The sequence below is a fragment of the Puma concolor genome, chromosome B1, assembly GCF_028749965.1.
Source record: "Puma concolor isolate L17-30 chromosome B1, mPumCon1.1.hap2, whole genome shotgun sequence".
In the NCBI taxonomy this organism is placed as follows: Eukaryota; Metazoa; Chordata; class Mammalia; order Carnivora; family Felidae; genus Puma; species Puma concolor.
Window position 1 is genome coordinate 124,250,717 of NC_141670.1, and position 20,485 is coordinate 124,271,201.

At 42.4% G+C, this 20,485-nt stretch overlaps 2 long non-coding RNA genes across 2 annotated transcripts; both read right to left on the reverse strand.

Annotated features, from left to right (window-relative positions):
• Positions 1-979: 979 nt before the first annotated feature.
• On the reverse strand, positions 980-2,417 carry LOC147581865 (uncharacterized). The gene is made up of 2 exons (XR_015249773.1): positions 2,209-2,417; positions 980-1,369 (listed from the first exon to the last, which is right to left on the reverse strand). It is a non-coding gene; the product is annotated as an uncharacterized LOC147581865 (long non-coding RNA).
• Positions 2,418-7,059: 4,642 nt separating this feature from the next.
• LOC147581866 (uncharacterized) lies at positions 7,060-10,213 on the reverse strand. The gene is made up of 3 exons (XR_015249774.1): positions 10,129-10,213; positions 9,972-10,038; positions 7,060-7,095 (listed from the first exon to the last, which is right to left on the reverse strand). It is a non-coding gene; the product is annotated as an uncharacterized LOC147581866 (long non-coding RNA).
• Between the last annotated feature and the right edge of the window lie 10,272 nt (positions 10,214-20,485).

The following is a 20,485-nucleotide window of genomic DNA, read 5'->3' on the forward strand; positions in this document are numbered from 1 at the left end:
ACATTGGCAGCTCTGTACTCTTACTTCTGCCCCCTCAGCACCACAAACCCACTTCTTTTCTCTTGGTCGCCATCATTCTTGCACTTGGGTTTGAAATACCTATAGGCAAAAACAGACGTGAAAATAATGCTAACTTTTAATGTGTTCCCTTACCTCATGGATCTCAGTTCTTTGCTGCCTCTTTCTCACTGCCTGTTAAGAGTTGATTCATATATTTTGTCCAGTTTTATGGTTATTTACAGTGGGAAGATAAGTTTAATATCAGTTATTCCACCATGGCCAAAAGCAAAAGTCATCCAAGTGTAGAATAAAAGCTATAAGAATGCTATTGTATTATTTATTGAATGAATAGGTTATGTAGACCTGAAGTTCATATTTAAAAAAAAAAACAATATATATAGTTCTCTGGAAGGAACAAGAAATTATGTGGCAAGAATAGATGATTCCATTAAGTGTGTCAAGCCTCTTTCTGCCATATTTTGAACAAAGTGGAAGAAGAAGGCAGCAGTAATTTTCCAGTCATCTCTGTCAAGGTGAGCTGTACTGTAAAAAAAACCCTTCACAAAGAAAAAAAAATCATGCATCCTGTGATCCTTATATTTCTTCTGTCATAAATGACCTCCTCCAAACTCATTCTACTCTGAAAAGTAGAATGTGTAGTACAAGTAGACTTTATATCAGAAGATCCTGGTTCAAGTCACTGTTTTGCCACTTAACTGTGACCTTCAGCTGTCCTCTGAGTCTTAGTTTGTATGACTGGAGAAATGTATACGATGGAGAAAATAATATCTTCCCCATCGATGACACAGGGTATTTCTGATGCTTAAAGGTATGTGAAAAAAAATCATTCTGAAGATTTATATTTCAGACTCTGTATGCTAAATTTAAAAATTGAGTTTGTGATAATACTTGTCAGGTTTGTTACAAGGATCAAATGACTTATAAAAGAAGCATAAAAGAGGGCCTGGCATATAGTGAATACTGAATAAATTATTATTTGTATCAGGTTAGCTATTACTTTGTAACAAGTCATACCACATACTTCAAACAATTGTTTCTCAGAAGGCTAAAGGCAATCTGGCAGTTCTTCTGATCAGAGACGGGCTCATCTGGGCTCCCTCACATGTGTGGGGGGTCACCTGGTTTTCATCTAATTGATGATGGCCTCAGCTATCATGATGGGTCATTGTTGGGTCTACTACATGAGTTTTATCCATCAGCAGACTAGTTTTCATGACGATGATGGAGCAAGAGATGAGGTGGAAACATGTGAGAATTTTCTGAATCCCCTGCTTGCAACCACGTTGCTACAACTCTGTCGACCGAAGCAAGTCACATAACGAAGCAGAAAGTCAGGGTCTGGAAGGTACTACCAAAAAAGCATAGATATAGGAAGGCATGAAAGATTGATCCATTAGTGCAACATTACCCTTGATTATCATTCTTATTTTCATTTAATTCTGCAAACAACTCACCAGTGAGTTACAGTAATAACCTTCTTCCACATCTACTTACTTTTAGGATATGTCGGTCATCTTAGAGCCAAACAATCTAGGAATGGCAGACTGTTCATTCTATTTTTTTTCAAATTGGGTCTCATAATAAGGGATACACATCGTAGCTCAGCAAGGAGTGAAGCAAGTGCGTTTTATTTTCTCTCCACCACCTCCATTCTCCACCTGACTCTCATTAGCAAGAGACAACTGCAGAATAATTTAGTATTACTGGAATATTTTGGATATTTTCCTTCATTGTGTATCTAGAGCATTCCCTTAACTACTCTGCTACATAGTTGTGTTTTTTGTTTTGTTTTGTTTTGTTTTGTTTTGCAGGCAGTAGGAGATTGAGAAAATTTCAAGAACAAGAGCATGATAGGGGAATCACAAGAAATGTATACCAGAATATAGGGAGTAAGTAGAGATTAGCAAGAGATAAAAATGTTAAGAAGGACTTGGTAGCCCATTATAACATGTTTGTGAACTCATATGGAATATGAAAAAAAAATTGGGTTCAAATTTTTCAGTATTGTTTTATTTTTCCCCATTGCTCTCCTTTTGAGTAAAATGTACCAGCAGAATAGGAGGGGACATTTCTTTTTATTTCAGCTACTGTTTGTCTTTACATCTTCTGTTACTAAAGTTGAGCTCATTGCTACAGAAACAGATGGAAGGAAAGTTTCGAAAGAGATGAGATTTAAAAACCACGAACCTGTTAGGAAGTAGCCTTATTTCCTCATTCCCATGGAAACAAAAATTTGTTGGGAAATGCAGACACGACAGAAATCCGCGACTCTTCTGTTTCTGCTGCCCTCTGTCTGTATCCAAGGAAATGGACTTCAGGTCCTGCTTCCATTCGATAAAGGGGACATACCTCACCACTTAGTTTCCATGCCTTTCTTCCCCGCCATTCATTTACTGATCTTGATATTACACCACACCATGTGAATTCCTTTTCACCTTGGAATCTTTGATTGTCCTTAGAATCAGAGAATGTTGTACCTGGAAAGTCCACAGAAATCATCTCGCCCGAACCAATTACATAACACATGAGAAAACAGAAGCCTGGAGAAGGGATGTAGAGGTAAAGATAGGATAGAGTTCAGGCTTGCGGCTCCTAGCCCATGATGTGTCATGTCAACTTTGCTTTCTTCCTGTAGTATGTCCATTTCCCAAAAAAACAGATGTCTCACCAGCTCTCTAGGACACTAACATCATGCTGGCCCTCCATTCCTAGTCTGCACTCCCAGGCTCAATGTGCCACAACCCCTGTTTACTCCTTCAGCCACAAACAACCCTTCTAGCATAAACTATTAATGCCAAGACCTGCGTACCATCCCACAGTTAAATTTAGATGCATCTGACTCTTATTTGGGCCCTAAGTCAAACATGAGCTAGAGCACTCTGTAATAGTACATAATATTTTACCTGTCTGAAAATCTCATTACAAGAATATTGGGCCTTCCTCTCGACAACCTTTCTCTCATTTTGACTGAATGTTAGTGTGTTTCCATTTATATGAAAATCTCCCAAGTCACATTCAGCAAAGATGTTTTCTCCTCCAGTTAAAAGTGTGACGTAAAGTATTATGATTTTCTTGATACTTTTGGAGTTATCCAAAGGTTGTAATTAGTTTTTTTAGTGTTTTTTCTTTTTTAAATTTATTTATTTATTTTGAGAGAGACAGAGACAGCGCATTTGGGGGAGGGGCAGAGAGAGAGGGAGAGAGAGAGGATCCCAAGCAGGTTCGACACTGCCAGTGCAGAGCCTGATGTGGGGCTTGAACCCACAAAGGCATGAGGTCATGACCCAAGCCAAAACCAAGAGTTGACAGTTAACTGAACCACCCAGGTGCTCCCGATTAGTTTTTAGCTTTTCGTGATCAGTTTTTAGGGTGGCCTTAAAAATTTTAAACTTATTTTTTAGGATGTTTCCTGTCACTCTCAGGGAAAGAAACCGCACCAAATACCTGATTTATTAATGACATTGTGCCAAGTAACTTGGAGTTTCTCTCTAGATTAAGGGTTTAGAAGCTTGGCAGGCTTCCAACCCTGTTTTGTTTAGGAAGAAACAAATTTCATCATAGAATTAACTGAGAAACTCAGGGGATAGACTAAAAGTGAATTTTTCATTTAGACTCTTTGTTTATGAAAATATAAGCCCATATTCCGATAATTGGGAAGTGTAAGAATCTTAACATGATAGGATTTGGGTTGATTTGGGATCTCACAGAGCCTAATTGATATCATTTCTGGAACCAGTGATCTTTATAGAGCCTTTTAGATATTAATGTAGACAAGGCTGAATGTTTATTGATCTCAGGATATAGCTAGTGGGTTGTTTGGTCTTTAAATATAAATCCTTGATATCAGGTCATTTTTCTTACTTACCTTGTTCTCCTAAACATTCAGGCCCACCCAAGCCTATTTTGGGTGAAGCTAGCCTGTAGTTGTGATGACTCTTAGGGCTCCTACCACATGCAGGAGCCCTGGGTGAGGTCTGAAGTGACAAGAAACCGGTGTCACCTCTCCACTTTAAATAAAGACCACATCAAAAGGGTTAAGGGAGAGCCAAAGCAGACCGTCCTGTAAGCTAGAAAAGGCAGATTGTACCTAGATTACCTTCCACACACACAACTAAACAAGATGTATTCCTTTTGATTTCTAACATTTCTAGAAAACATAAAACTCTGTACTACCCTTTCATCAAGATCAGATTCTATGCAATATGGCAGTCTGCTTTGATCAATGGAGAGCTAGTGAGCAGACACATTACCCATAAATGCCATTGGATGACTAAGGCAACTGAAAGAACCAGGCTCTTTGTAATTAGCTTTGGATCAAATATTGACCAACCTTATTCTTTCATTTATTTATTTGTTCCTTTGTTCAACGAATGAATCATTCATTCAATAAACACCCAGTGAGTGCCTACTTCAGTGATCTTTAGTGAAAGGACCTCAGTTCTCTGAATCACAAACATTTTATAAAGGAGCTGCCAGATTTTGGGCAATGCATTAATTTTATTCTGATACAGATTAGAGTGTTTTATGATTATGGTGATGTCTGAGCAGGTCCTTTAGGACAGTACAGAGGGAGACACAACTTGCTGCAAGGGACAACTAGCACAAGTAAAGTCAATGCCTAAGACAGACCATTTCCTCGTCAGAGAAGAACTTTGACTTCAGGAGTATATAAAAGAGTGTAATCAGGGATATAAACAATTTTTCTTCAACAGCAATACTGTTCTGAAGGATCATCAAAGGAAGACTGCAATAACTGCAAGGTTTTACAGACACTATAAAAATTGTTATATGTCAGTGGCGTGTGGGTGGCTCAGGTGGTTAAGCGTCCAACTTTGGCGCAGGTCATGATTTCATGGTTTGTGAGTTTGAGCCCTTCATCTGCACTGTGCTGTCACTGCAGATCCTGCTTAGAGTTCTCTCTCTCCCTCTCTCTCTTTCTACCTGTCCCCTACTCATTTTGCCTCTCTCTCAAAATAAATAAATAAGCTTAAAAAATTGTTATATGTCAGGTGTGATTTTGGTAATTTATTGCTGGCTTCTTCACCTCATAGTTTTAAGTCGTACACAGATAATTAAAACAGAACAGTTGATAAAATGCTAGGAGTGGGGAACAGAAGAAATTTCTTTTTAACTAAGTCACAAAGGGCAGGAAGGCAAGTTCAGGGAAGTGATCAAGGTGAGTAAAGGCTGGTCCAGGTGGAGAAAGTAGCAGACAGGTACCATAAATAAGAACCCTCCCTTTCTCCTATTTATTTACGTATTTTTTAAAATCATCAGTATGGGGGCACCTGGGTGGCTCAGTTGGTTAAGTGACAGACCTTGGCTTAGGTCATGGGCTTAGGTCAAGATCTCATGGTTCACAGGTTCGAGCCCTGCATGGGGTTCTGTGCTGACAGCTCAGAGCCTGGAGCCTGCTTCCGATTCTGTGTCTCCTTCTCTCTCCGCCCCTCCCTTGCTTGTGCTCTATCTCTCTCTCTCTCTCAAAAATAAATACATATCAAAAAAAAAAAAAAAAAGAGAAAATCATCAGTATGGATTGACATAGTATTTTTAGTAGTTTATCATTGTACTTAATATTTTGGTGCTCCAATTATACTGATTTGGCCAGTGGGACTCCCAAGTTCTTATAACATGCTCCATTTAGTCTTCCATTTTGTGAAAGAATACCATATCTTTGGGTAGAGCAGAGGAACACCAGGTAGAAACTATGCTCTCCAGCCTCCCTTGCAGCTAAGCATGGCCATGTGACTAGGTTCCGGCCAATAGGATGTGAACAAGAGTCATGTGTGCAAGGAGACAAAGTCACTACCCCAGGGATCTCTTTTTGTCAGACATGAGGTTAAGCCCACTTCGACGCCGAGGATGACTGCAATACCCCAGGAGATGGGGAGGTAACAAGCTGTTGGGAACTTGGGTCCTTGAATGATGGTATGAAACAGTGTTGACTTGCCAGCTCTGTGCCACTCACCTCTGGACAGCTTCAGAAGAAAAACTAGTTTTAGGCCCTCTATTTCATTATCTCTTTGTTATATCAATGTCACCGCAAAGTCTAATACAACGCTAAAAGACACAGCGATATGAAGTGGCAGGATGTATGCAGGGAAATCTTGTAACTGGAACATCAAGAAATGGGTTGGGGAGTGGTGGGATGTGGGGCAGGAAAGGTTGGAAAGGCGAGATTCAGCGCAGCTTTGTGTTCTAGAAACCGTGGCCAGGTGTGATTTCTCATAACAGAGGAATGATGGGTTGTGTAGAGTTAGCCTTCGTCTTAATAGGCCTGCTGTGAGGTGTCTTCTCTTCTTCATTGTGAGTCCTGCCTCCAAAACAGCTGGCCATGCACTGTCATACGCCATGTGTCTGCTCTTCCTTCTAAGCCCCCAACTTCCCATTTTGTCATTTATCTTCCAGTTGATAGTTTGACCTCATCCCTTGGATTTTCTTTGTGAACCAGCTGTCCTGTCCTGTCAACATCCTGCCTTGTCCCCCCTTTCCTCTCCAGAGAACTCCACTGAATACACCACAGATCCTAGATCACAGTTTGCTGGAGCACTCCAGAAATTTACCACCTTTTTGGCAAATCTGGCAGGTATTCTACTTCTAGGAAAAATTAAAGGAGAATTTTTCTGTCCATATTGAATTTTACTGCTGTGTTGTTAACAAACTCTCCCATACTTACCTTCTTGCGGGCTGTGGTTGACAATTTGGAAAATAATTTGTTCAGAGAAAATAAGGACTTTCAGAAATCCCATTTCCAATAAACAAAAAAGCAGTACTCCCCCCCCGCCCCCCCAGTTTTCTTATCAAACTCTTTAACCACTTCAATTCCAAGGACGCTCTACATACCAATCAGAACTCTTTCGCTTGGTGATATTGAGCGTCAGCTCTCTGTGCTTCCATAAAACTAAACATTCACTGCAGCTCTATGTAACTGATTGTTAGATCCATCTTCCCTTCCACATTCACTTTCTGCTCTTCTCTACCCTGCTCTGTGCCCTGGGAGTCTGACCTGTGTGGACTGCATCAATAGGTTCCTTCGCCCTCTGGTTTCCAGGTGGATTTGGCCAATGGGAGATCCTGGTGGGAGATCAGAGGGTGCAGAGAAAGTGTGGTCAGGGTGTTTGTTCTACACATCTCCCTCCCTGCTGGGTGGCCAGGGCTTGGCCGCAGAGTTGGGTACATCCCTCTACCAGAGGATCCGTCAGATCTGTACCAGGTGTCCATACAACTCTTCTCTGGACTTCAGGTTCTGGCCAATGCTCCCTCCCTTCATTTTTTCTGACAGTCCTAGCCTTCCCACTACTACTCTTCATGGGGAGCTGTACCTTCCCTTGTTGGTTTCTCTACCTCTGCCCCCCACCTTTGTAGATAGTCCCTTTATTACACTGTCCTCAATATCTAGTTTTGGTGTGCCATCTGTTTCCTACCAGAAAACTGACTGGTACGGTGATTAAGCTGGAATTGTATAAAATGCATCATAGCACATAGACACTCAAAGGGGCTAGGGCATCAGGTATATTCACTTGGTCTAAATGACCTGATTGTTTTTCTTTAATGTTTATATATTTTGTTTTTGAGAGAGAGAGAGAGAGAGAGAGAGAGAGAGAGAGAGAGAGAGAGAGAGAGAACAAGCAGGGGAGGGGCAGAGAAAGACAGGGAGACACAGAATCCAAAGCAGGCTCCAGGCTCTGAGCTGTCAGTAGAGAACCAGACGCAGGGCTCGATCTGATGAACTGTGAGATCATGACCTGAGCTAAAGTTGGATGCTTAACTGACTGAGCCACCCAGGCACCCCCTAAATGACCTGATTGTAACCAATGTCCCACCTTCATGTTATATATTTTTAGTCATTTCCTTTTTCTTAAGTTTATTTATTTTATTTTGAGAAAGAGAGAGAGAGAGTGTGAGCAGGGGAGGGGCAGAGAGAGAGAAAGGGAGAGAGAGAATCCCAAGCAGGTCCACACTGTCAGCATGGAGCCTGATGCAGGACTCCAGCCTTTGAACCATGAGATCACAACCTGAGATGAAATCAAGAGTCAGATGCTTTACCAACTGAGTCACCCAGGTGCCCCATAAGTTTTCATTTTTTTTTAATGTTTATTTATTTTTGAGAGAGAGAGAGAGAGAGAGAGAGAGAGAGAGAGAGAGAGAGACTGAGTAGGGGAGGAGCAGAGACAGAGGGGGACAGATGATCAGAAGCAGGCTCCATGGCTGACAGCAGTGAGCCCCATACGGGTCTGGAAGTCATGAATGCTGAGATCATGACCTGAGCTGAAGTCCAATGCTCAACTGACTGATCCACCCAGGTGCCCCTAATTTTAGTCATTTCTTTAGGTCAGAGAACTAGTTTGTCCATCTTAACATGGGCTTGGTACTGGAATGAGTGCTTCTACAGGCAGAGGGAGCAAATGTCTCTTCCCTACAGGGTGCTTTTCTTCCCCCCCACCCCCCAGGAACTTTGCCAGGCCTCCACCCCCTCCCCACCTCTTTCCCTCTCTATCTCCATCTTTGTCTCTCTCTCTCTCTCTCTCTCTCTGTCATCTGTATGTGTATAGACACATACATATGTGTGTATGAATATAAAATTCTGTTTTCTGAACGAATTGAAGGTAATTTACATTATGGCACTTTACCTTTAAATACTTCAGTGCATATTTCCTAAGAATAGAATATTCTCTTACATAACCACAGTACAGTTATCAACTTCATAATTTTACATTGATACAATATTTTTATCTAATCTGGCATCCACTTTCCAATTTTGTCAGTTGATCTAATCATGTTCTTCTTAGTGCCTCATCCACACAGGATCCTGTCTAGGGTCGGATATTGCATTTAGTTGCATGCTCTTTTAATTTCCTTTAATCTGAAATGCTTCCACAGCCTTTTGTATGACATTGACATTTTGAAAAGTAGAGTCCCACCCTCCCACACATGCACCTTTCTTTTTAAAAATAGAACAGTCCTCATTTTGTGTTTGTCTGATGTTTCTTCACGATTAGATTGGGGTTATACATTTCCAGCCATAATGCTGAACTGGTAAGCTTGTGTCCTTGGCGGGGCACCATATCGAGAGGCACACAATGTTCTCTGGTGAAAGTAATTCTGATCCCTGTGGAATAACTCTTAGGTTTTATTTTCTCCCCTGAACTAATATGCAGTCTGTGGGGGAGACACTTTAAGGCATGTGAGTGTCCTACTCCTCACCAAAATCTCCCCCTGGATTCAGCATCCATTGGTGTTTCTTCTTGACCTAATTTTCACTCTGTGGCTGCAAAATGATGATTTTCCTCCCCAGCACTCCCTGGGCATCAGTCATTTGCTCCTTAGTATTCTACTGTAAGCAGAATAATCTTCTCCTCTATTTACTTATATATTCTTAAAATATCATTGATATGGATGGATGTACTCCCATTTTTCAATAGTTTAGTATCATACTTAATATTTGGTGCTCCAATTGTCTGCAGTTTAGCCAATGGGATGCCTTTGAGCTGTCTCCCGAGGCCATTATATGTCACGTGCACTTTTTTCTGACTTAATACCATGTTCCAGGCTCATCTTACATCTCCCCTGCCCTAGACTTGGAACCAGCCATTTTTCTGAGTGGTCCTGGTCCCCTCCTTTTTAAAAAACTTTTTTTGTGTGTGTTTATTTCTGAGAGAGAGAGAGAGAGAGAGAGAGAGAGAGAGAGAGAGAACGGGGGAGGGGCAGAGAAAGAGGGAGACCCAGAATCTGAAGCAGGCTCCAGGCTCTGAGCTGTCAGCACAGAGCCCTATGTGGGGCTTGAACTTGTGAACTGCGACATCATGACCTGAGCTGAAGTTGAATGCTTAACTGACTGAGCCACCCAGGCGCCCCTTTCCTGTCCCCGTTTTGTGGGCAATGTCAGAGAGCACTGTCTGGGCACTGACCTTAACAAGCTATAGAAATGATCCCTGGAAGGATAGTCTTACCTGGGCACTAACTGAACTCATTGCTGCTTCTGGGATGTCTGCTTCTTGGAGCTTTTAGCAGGTGGAACTAGGAAACATAGGCATTTATGTACACTTACTCATATGCATACAGACACATCAACTTCATACACAGGCATATAAACATGTATATACGTACACATGTAACATTTTAGAAATCCTCAGTTTGCGCAGTCCCTCTGATTCCTAGCCATTCTCAGAGTCCTTTCTTGCCCTGCCATTCTATTTTTGCATGACTCTTCTTGCACAGTGAGAACCCTGCAAAATCAGCACATTTATTCTTTTGCTCAATTCTATATTGCATCTAAAATATTTTCCAAATTGTTCCACCCATACCACTAAATTTAACAAATCTACCATATTTGTTAGGGCTCTCCAGAGAAACAGAACAAATAGGATGTGGGGTGAGACAAGAGAGAAAGGGAGAAAGGGAGAGACTTATTTATAGTAGTTGGCACATGGGGAGCCTGGGTGGCTCGGTTGGTTAAGCATCTGACTCTTGATTTTGGCTCAGGTCTTAATTGATCTCATGGTTTGTAGGTTTGAGCCCTGCGTGGGGCTCTGTGCTGGTGGTATGGAGCCTGCTTGGGATTCTCTCTCTCCCCCCCCCTCTCTGCCCCTTCCATGCCTCTCTCTCTCTCAAAATAAATAAATAAACTTAATAAAAAAAAGTAGTTGGCACATAAGATTGTGGAACCTGCAAATTCAAAATATGCAGGAAAGAAAGAAAGAAAGAAAGAAAGAAAGAAAGAAAGAAAGAAAGAAAGAAAGAAAAGGAAAGAAAGAAAAAAAAAAAAAGAAAAAGAAAGGGGTGCCTGGGTGGCTCAGCTGGTTGAGCATCCAACTTTGGCTCAGGTCATGATCTCATGGTTCATGGGTTTGAGCCCCACATCTGGCTCTGTGCTGATAGCTCAGAGCCTGGAGCCTGCTTGGGGTTCTGTGTCTCCCTCTCTCTGCCCCTCCCCCACTCATGCTCTCTCTTTCTCTCTCTCACAAAAATAAATAAACATTAAAAAAAATTCAAAATACGCAGGACAAGCCAACAGGCTAGAGACTCAAGGAAATGCTGATGTTGCAGCTTGAATCAGAATTCCTTCCTCTTTGGAGGACTTCACTCTTTTGCTCTTAAGTCCTTCAGCTGATTGGGTGAAGCCCACCCACAGTTGGGAGGCTAATTTGCTTTACTCAAAAATGTATGGATAGAAATGTTAACCTCATGTAAAAAACACCTTCACAATGACATCTAGACTGACGTTTGACCACATCTCTGGGCACTATGGCCTAGCTACGTTGACACAGAAACGGAACCATCATGTTTACTAAGAAAAAGAAAACTCTTTTCACAAAGGTATCTCAAAGAGAAGGTTGGTATATGACATAGAGGAATTGGGAGCGCCCCTATTTAAAGTGTGAGAGAAGAACACCCCCCCCCCCCCCGCCCATTTTCCTGGCCTCGCTTGCCCTGGATCCCTAGAGCTCTGTGCAGCCCAGACTGAAAACTACTGCTTTAGCCCAAAGGAATCTGTAATGAGGGAACTGAAGGCAGGATCACTGGGGAAGGAATCCCTTTGGGACAAGAGGACAGGGAAGAGGCCTTTTGGGTCCCTCAAGTCACACCTCATCTATGCCTCCCCACTGTGAGACAACTCTCATCCACAACTCTGTTTCTTTGCTTCTTTTCCCTTGTTAGGAGCCACACCGAACAAGCTCTTTTCAAATTCTCCTCTCCCCCACCAACCCCTCCCCCCACCTCCCACCATTGTACACTTCCTCTTAGCCGTATAAGGCAAAGTAATACCATTGAATTTTTTTTCTTCTTAAGTCCAGCGGATGGAGAGTCGCTGCTGATATGAGGGATTCCCTAGGAAATTTTGTTATCTGAAAGTACATGGTTATGGTACTCCTCAGATAAATGTTTCTCTCTTGGGTCAGGAAAAGTATTCCAGATAACCATGCCTCCCACAGCCCAGATCTTGTGCTTATCTGTTTTGTGTGACTGTGTTCATTTTGCTTCAGAAGCATTTTATTCTGCTGAGACAGTGGGGAGCAGCTGTTTGATCCTTGGCCGAAGATAACCCTGGAAAGGTTCTATCTTACATGCTGGGAAATCAGAGTGAAATGGCCATTCACAGAATCCTTGAGAGAGAGGAAGGTCTTGGTTCTAGCCTAAAAGATGCCATCGAGTGCCACGCACACACCCACTCACTGGGCAAGATTCTTAAATGCACGGTGTGTGAAGGGGCTTGTTGGATCTCGCAGGGGGAAACATGTGCTTCATCCCCTGTAGTCCATGGTCACTGTATAGGGCTCATGGTCATAACCCAGGCTGCAGCTGTTCCGTATCTGAGGCGGGAGAGTGGCTTGTGGTGGGCAGTCTGTGCCAGGGCATTCCTCAGGGCCCTGGAACGCTGCAGGCATGTCTGCCTTTGTCACAGGCAGTGACGTGCTTGGGGAAAAAGAGGGGCAGAAATGGAGGAGAGTAGAGAGCTAAGGAGAACTCCACCAGCTGCGGAGAAGGTGAGGGGGGAGGGGTCGATGGTAGAACGCATTTCCCAGGCGCATGCCCCTCTGTTCACTCCCCTGAGGAGCAGCAGGTAGAGCAACGTCTGCAATCCAGATTCAGGACATCTCTTCCCCGATTGACATTCTTCAGGATAAGGTCCAAACTTGCTTCTAGTCCTTGCTGTCCAGCCCGATTCTAGGAACCTTTCCAGTCCCTTCTATACACATAAATGATACGTGTCTGCCACATCAGACTGCCCTCTGTTCCCCAGGCAAACTCTCTTCCCTTGCGATGTCACGGCTTTGTGTTATGCCTTCACCTCCTGTCATGTCCTTCCGCGTTCTCATCTGCCAGATGTCTCTTCTCCACGGCCCAGTTCAGAGCTCACCTGTTCTGCAGCACCCTCCCTGACTTCCTTTCCCTAATCTTCTCTGTGTTCCATGGCACCCTGGGCATGGTTCTCCCACAGCTGTAATTATTCATTCCTGCATCTGCCTGGTTCCTCGTGTACGCATGCATTTGTCAGGTGAGGCCCTGAGACTTGAAGCCTGTTTTCTTACCTGGTTCCACTCAGCCAGACCCTGCGCCCTGCTGTGTTCACAGCCCAGGCTCTAAAGAATCTTCTCTTCTGTAGCTCATGCTGCCTCAGCGTCCTGCTGGGGACCCCCATGGCTCCTGACTCCGTAACTTGCCCTCCTTCTGTGGCCTCCTACTTTCATCCTAGATCCGTGGCTGGGCATTTTCGCTCCAGGACTAAGCACGCATTTTAGCGCCCATTGGCACTTGCCCTTTGGTTGTGATTGTTTTGTCTCTTCCAGGTAACAACTGTGGTCATTCCCATCTGGCCGCAGCATCAGCCTCCCCTTCTGTTGGGAGTGGGGGTGCCGATCCCAAAGACAGAAGCCAGGCACCAGCACACTGTCGGCACTAAGGTGCGAGATAGCACCGTAACTTTCTTTGTACACTGACCCCGGCACAAGGTCTGCCATATAGGAAGGGGTCACTGCTCAATGAATAGTGAATACGTAAACCCTGATACTCTTATATGGTATTTATTTAACATAAAAGCCTGTTAATAGTACTTACCTCAGGGGAGTGACTATAGAGGGCTTAGGGGAGAAGAGAGAAATTTAAATTTTCAATTTTAAACCCTTTTCCACTGTTAGGATGATTTTTTTTAACCATAGATATGTTTTAATCAAAACCAAGTAATAATAAGTCGGATAACCATATCACCAACATGATGCCTATGCTTCGTGTATTTGCTAGGGCTCCCGTAACAAACACTGGTGGCTTCAACAATAGAAACGTATTTTCCCACAGTTCTGGAGGCTGGAAAGCTGAGACTGAGTCAGAAAGGTTGGTTTTTCTGAAGCCCCTCTCCTTGACTTGCAGGTTGCTGTCTTTTTCCTGTGTTTTCACGTGGTCTTCCCTCAGTGCGTGCCTGTGCTCAAATCTATTCTTAGAAGCACAGCAATCATATTGGATGAGGGCTCACCCTTATCACCCCATTAAAGACCCCGTCACCAAACACAGTCACATTCTGAGGTACTGGGGGTTAGGATGTCAACCTATGAATTTTGGGAGACCAATAGGTATTAATCACCACCAGTGGGCAGCAGGTGTGGGGGTTACCATAAAGTCTCCTCCTGCCTCTAGCCTGCCCTGTTTCGCCATCAAGAGCAGTCGGACTCACTACCTCCCTGCTCCCTAAAAGATCATTCGGTAGGTCTCTCTAGTTCCGATGGAACTAAGCCAGGCTCCCTAGAAGATCATTCAGTAGGTCTCTGTAGTTCCGATGCAACTAAGCCAGGCTCCCTAGAAGATCATTCCGTAGGTCTCTCTAGTTCCGATGGAACTAAGCCAGGCTCCCTAGAAGATCATTCGGTAGGTCTCTCTAGTTCCCATGGAACTAAGCCAGGCTCCCTAGAAGATCATTCGGTAGGTCTCTCTAGTTCCCATGGAACTAAGCCAGGCTCCCTAGAAGATCATTCGGTAGGTCTCTCTAGTTCCGATGGAACTAAGCCAGGCTCCCTAGATCATTCGGTAGGTCTCTCTAGTTCCGATGGAACTAAGCCAGGCTCCCTAGAAGATCATTCGGTAGGTCTCTCTAGTTCCCATGGAACTAAGCCAGGCTCCCTAGAAGATCATTCGGTAGGTCTCTCTAGTTCCCATGGAACTAAGCCAGGCTCCCTAGAAGATCATTCGGTAGGTCTCTCTAGTTCCGACGGAACTAAGCCAGGCTCCCTAGAAGGTCATTCCGTAGGTCTGTCTAGTTCCCATGGAACTAAGCCAGGCTCCCTAGAAGATCATTCCGTAGGTCTCTCTAGTTCTGTTGGAACTAAGCCAGGTGAATGTTCAGGTAGACACACATACTGTTCTCCATTCTGGCTGTGTCCATAATCCCTAGGAAGGCTTACACATTCTGATGCTAGGCTCCCTCCCTCAGAGATTCTGATGTGATTGATCTGAGAAATATCTGGGACATTACTGTTTTTAGAGCTGCCTAGGGGACTCTAGTGTGCAGCCAAGGCCGAAAGTCATGGATATAGACTCTCTCAGGTCTATGGAAATGGGTAGAATTTCAAGATAAAGGCAAGTGCTGCTGTGCTCTCTCTGTTATAGGTGATGATTTGAGGCAGGTGGAAGCCAAGATAGCACAGGATTTTGAGGCAGAGCTTTAAAGTCATTTCTAGAGTTGGTCAAAGCAGTTTCTAAAGAGTAAATAATGGAAACCCAGAAATTCATTTTATATTGCTAACACTTGGCAATAAAATCATAGATGCTTGATAAAAAGTTTTGAATAAGTAAACAAGGAGGTGAGTGAACACGTGAATGCATGAATGGTTACTGTCCAAAATGAAATACTCTTTGTTAATTCTTTTATAATAGCGTCTTCTGGGTATGAAGTCCTTGGGTGATTCTGAATAAACAGGTTTTCTTTTCATCTCCCCTTTTCTACACATCTAAAGACCACCATTATAATGTCATTAGACAGTTTCCAAGGCCATCAATTATGGAACAGCTTTCCTTAATTTTATAACTTTCCCGCAGGCATAGCCATGGTGTTGGGCAGCTTCCTGGGTCAAGAAGTACAGTCTCTGCACTTTCTATCCCTTCTACTTGCAGTTTCTTACTTTTATTTTTATTTTTACTTCTTAATGTTTTATTTTATTTGTAAAATACAGACAGAGAGTGAGAGTAAGAGAGAGAGGGAGAGAATAAGTGGGGAGGGACAGAGAAAAAGGGAGACACAGAATCTGAAGCAGGTTCCAGACTCTGTCAGCACAGAGCCTGACGTGGGGCTCAAACTCATGAGCTGTGAGAACATGACCTGAGCCAAAGTCAGACACTTAACCAACTGAGCCACCCACGCGCCCCTCTTTCTCTCTCTCTCTCCCTTTCTTTCTTTCTTTCTTTCTTTCTTTCTTTCTTTCATGTTTATTTATTTTTGAATCAGAGAGAGAGAGAGAGAGAGAGAAAGAGAGAGAGAGAATGAGCCGGGGAAGAGGAGAGAGAAATGGAGATAGAGGACCTGAAGCGGTTCTGTGCTGACAGCAGAGAGCCTGATTTGGGGCTCGAACTCACCAACCCTGAGATCATGGCCTGAGCCAAGTTGGACGCTTACCTGACTGAGCCACCCAGGAGCCCTCTACTTGCACTTTCTTGAGCCTAAACTCTCCTCTGATTTCTGTCTACTCTGGGATGCTCTTCAGAAGTTATACATTTTGTGTCTGCTAAGGATTTTCATTACAGCTTTACTCCTTCTCAACTAGTGAAGCAACTGATACCCAACCTTTCTGAGAAATAACAGAAAATGAATCTTTTAATGAGAATGTACTCCAAGCCAGACAGGGGACTGAACTCTTTATCCCATTCTCAAAATGACCTTATTCTGTGGATCCTACTACTGTTTTCATTTTACAAATGTGAAGACTGAGGCTCAGGTTTCAGAGTTTACCCAAGGTCACACACAGGAGTTGTCAGAGTCAGGATTCAAATCCAGACTGTGGTCTGTGCCCTTAGCCACCACAATATATCCTTTATAAAGTTAAAAAAAAAAAAAGAACCCACATACAGTTATAACTTTATTAATTTGGTTTATAAACAACAGAGTCACAAATTATTACAGATACAGTTGACAGACCATGGATTCACAAAGCCCTGGGAACGGTCATTCACAGTAGTTTAAGAATCTTCGTTAGAATGTTGACTTAGGACTGGGCTATTGTTATGCAACAGATTTACCTACCAATGTACAAACATACTGGTGTGGCTCACCCCACACTAGTTGATTTTTGTTAGCTTGACTCCCAGCGGGAACTAGAGAGCTTGTAATTTTACGTACGATGAGATACCACTTCACACCCAGTAGAATGGCTGACATGATATACACCTGCTAACAATTCCAAGTGTGGATGAGGATGCAAAGCAACCAGAACTTACGCTTTGCTGATGGGCAGCACATGCCATGTCATGGAGTCATCTGACTCTTTCAACCATGTCCATGTACAATTTTGATAAATATCTATTGCTTTAATTCTCTGCAGGAACATTTTATAAAACAAAAGCCTCATGATCATTTTGATATCTCATGTAAAAAGCATTAGAGAAAACTGGACAAAAATTTTCCTGACAAAAGTCTTTTAGAAAACTAATAAAAGAAGAAATATGCTTATCTCGATTAAGGGCTTCTACTGAAACTGACCAATAACATCATCAGTAATCATGAATAGTGAAAAGCGTTTCATGAAAAATCAGGAAAAAAACAAAATAACCACTATCACTATATCTATTTTATAATACAGGTTTTTTTAAATTTTTAAAGTTGATTTATTTATTTTGAGAGAGACAGAGAGAGCATGAAAGGGCAGAAGGACAGAGAGAGAGAGAGAGAGAGTGAGAGAGAATCCCAAGCAGGTTCCCCACTGTCAGCACAGAGCCCAATGCGGGGCTGCAACTCAGGAACTGTGAGATCATGACTTGATCCAAAACCAAGAGTCAGATGCTTAATTGACTGAGCCACCCAGGTGCCCCTCAAATGCAGTTTTATATTAGTTTATATTAATTTATAATAAACTAGAGATCCTATGAGTATAGTAAGTTAAAAGCAAAAGTGAAAAATATATGGATTGCTAAGGAAGAGCTGGACTGCCACTGTTCATAAATTCTGTGATAGGCTACATAGGAAGTCCAAGGGGAGTCTATAGACTAATTATTAAAACTCACCAATGAGTTTGGCAAGGTTGCTGGGCATGAGGGCATACAAAATCAATTGCATTTCTACATATTAGCAGCTAACTTAAAAAAATGTAATTAAGAAAGATACTATTTTAAATAGAAACAAAAATACCACAGTACTTAAGAATCAATCTTTCAAAAGATGTGTAAGACAACTTTAGAGATAATTATAAAATGTTGTAAAAATTAAAGCCACTGTAAGTAGAAACATATATCATGTTTTTGGAAGGGAATACTCAATATCTAGAAGCTATCAAATGTCCTCATAGTAGTAGATTAAATCCTCATATTAGTAGATTACTAGAATAAAAATTCAATATATCCCCCCCCCCTTTTGTTGAAAGGTTAATTCTAAAGTGTATGTGGAAGCAGAAAGGATCAAGAAAAGCCAAGAAAATTTTGGCAAACTAAAAGTTCAGGGGCTCCCTTTACTATATACCCTATTAAAAACCTTTAGTAGTGCAGATGGTAGGTATTGATGACAATGTAAATAGAGCAGCGGAACAGAATAGGGAATCCAGGAACAGATTTGTGAATATGTGGAAACTAGATATATGACAGAGGTGATTGTAAACTGTATTTTCAAAGGGCTGTCATGTCTAGCTCCTTTCTGTCTATAGCTTTAATTTTAAGTGCAGTTTGAGTGTAATATAGCCGTGAGCCTCAAAGACACTGCATAAAGGAAAAACTCTTTTTTCTCTTCTACTCACACACACACCAAATGTGTGTGTGTGTGCGTGTGTGTGTGTGTGTGTGTGAGGGGGTGGGGGATGGTTTCCACACCAAACAATTGGGTGTCTTACAAATTTAATTCAATTCTGACACTATCTACCTCGAAAGCCCCAGATCCCACAGCTTAAGGGCTCAGCCCCACAAGATTGCACACCATCTTCAGACACCAATCACAAATGTAAGTGGTCACCTAGGCTATAAATCACTGGTAGAACACTTCACGGAACTCAGGAAAGATTTACTTACTAGATTACTGGTATACGACAAAGGATATAACTCAGAAACGCCAGATAGAAGAGATGCATGGGCACCCTCTCAGGGAAGGGGCAAGGAGTTTCCACACCCTCTCCAACCACATTCCCAGTACTTCCTTGAGTTCCCCAACCTGAAGCTCTCAGTACTGTAGAGATTTTTATGGAGGTTTCATTACATAGGCGCAATTGATGAAATCATTGGCCATTGGTGATTGCACTCAGTCTCCAGCTCTTTTCCTCTCCCTGGAGGTGGGAAGGTGGGGCTGAAAGTTCTAACCTTCTAATCATGTGGTTGGTTCCCCTGATAACCAGCCCCATCCTTAGGGGCTTTGCAAAAATCACCTCATTCACATAAACTCAGGCACTGGTTGAAAGAGGTTTGTTAGGGAAAACATCATTATTACTCTTACCACGTGGGAAATTCCAAGATTTTAGGAGCTCTGTGTCAAGAATGAAAAGAAGACTTGGGGCACCTGGGTGGCTCAGTTGATTAAGCGTCCGACTTCAGCTCATGTTATGATCCCAGGGCTCATGGGTTTGAGCCCCATGTCGGGCTCTGTGCTGATGGCTCAGAGCCTTGAGCCTGCTTCAGATTCTGTCTCCTTCTCTCTCTGCTCCCCCCAACTCATGCTCTGTCTCTCAAAAATAAAATGTTAAAGAAGTTTACAAGAATGCAAAGAAGACCAAATATATATATATTTCTTATCATAAATCACACTATTACACGCTGCTTGCTTGAAAGTCAATCACTGACTTGCTAGCACCTCCCAAAGACCCCCTCTTCCATCACCCTCTATCAAGTCTTCTCTTGCCATTACATTACATTTCATGGACACACCCAATTTACTTAGTTTCAAAATATTGCTTGTTATTCATATAAACTTGTTTTCATCGCCTAGTTGAAATATTTTTCTCTCAAACCTACTTAGGTAACCTCAGTCACCTGTGTACTAGACCTTTTCACATTGGAAGTAGTGGAAATATTTTATCCGTTTCATAGCTTTTCCCTTAGCAGCAGAGTTTTCAGGACAGAGTTTTCAGGAGTTTCCAGAGTTGTCCGGAGCAAGGAAGAGAAATATATGGCAGCCTTGGTCATTTTGTCTAGATGGCAAGGAAGTCCTATCACATTTGGAAGGTAGGAAACAAGATAAAGAGAGTAGCAGAGAAAAACAAAAAGAATGGAAGAATCCGGGACAAGAACAATAGAAGACTCATACCTTATAACAACAAAGAGAAAGCATATTTTCATTATAGTTCTATTATCTATATCTGTAGTGGTATTATCTGAAGGGCTGCTGGGTTATTTGTGGAATGGAGTTGGTATTTTAGCATCACAGTGTCCAGGAATTGGGCTGACTCTATTAGCATAGATTAGAGCCAAGCATCTGTAAGGAATTATCTTAGCTACATCTTCCTTAGTTTAATGACAAGTGGTTTGCATTAGAGTCCAACCTGATTACTCCCTACTCTCCAACCTAATGTGGAAGACACAGTCTTTCAAAATATTTTCGGTTATAAAGAGGCATATGGTTAAGGTTATTAAGAGGCACACACAACTATTCAACAGGTAAGACTAGGCAGTGACTAGTATTATTAATAATAAGAGGTACCTGTACAACTGAGTTCTTGCTAAACACCAAGTACTCTACCTGTGCGGAATCCTCACCCCAGCATCACAAGCCCAGTACTGTTATTATCCCATTTTAAAACCCAGGCCACTGATGCCATATTAAGTCATATGCTCCCCTCACAGAGTTAGAAAGTGG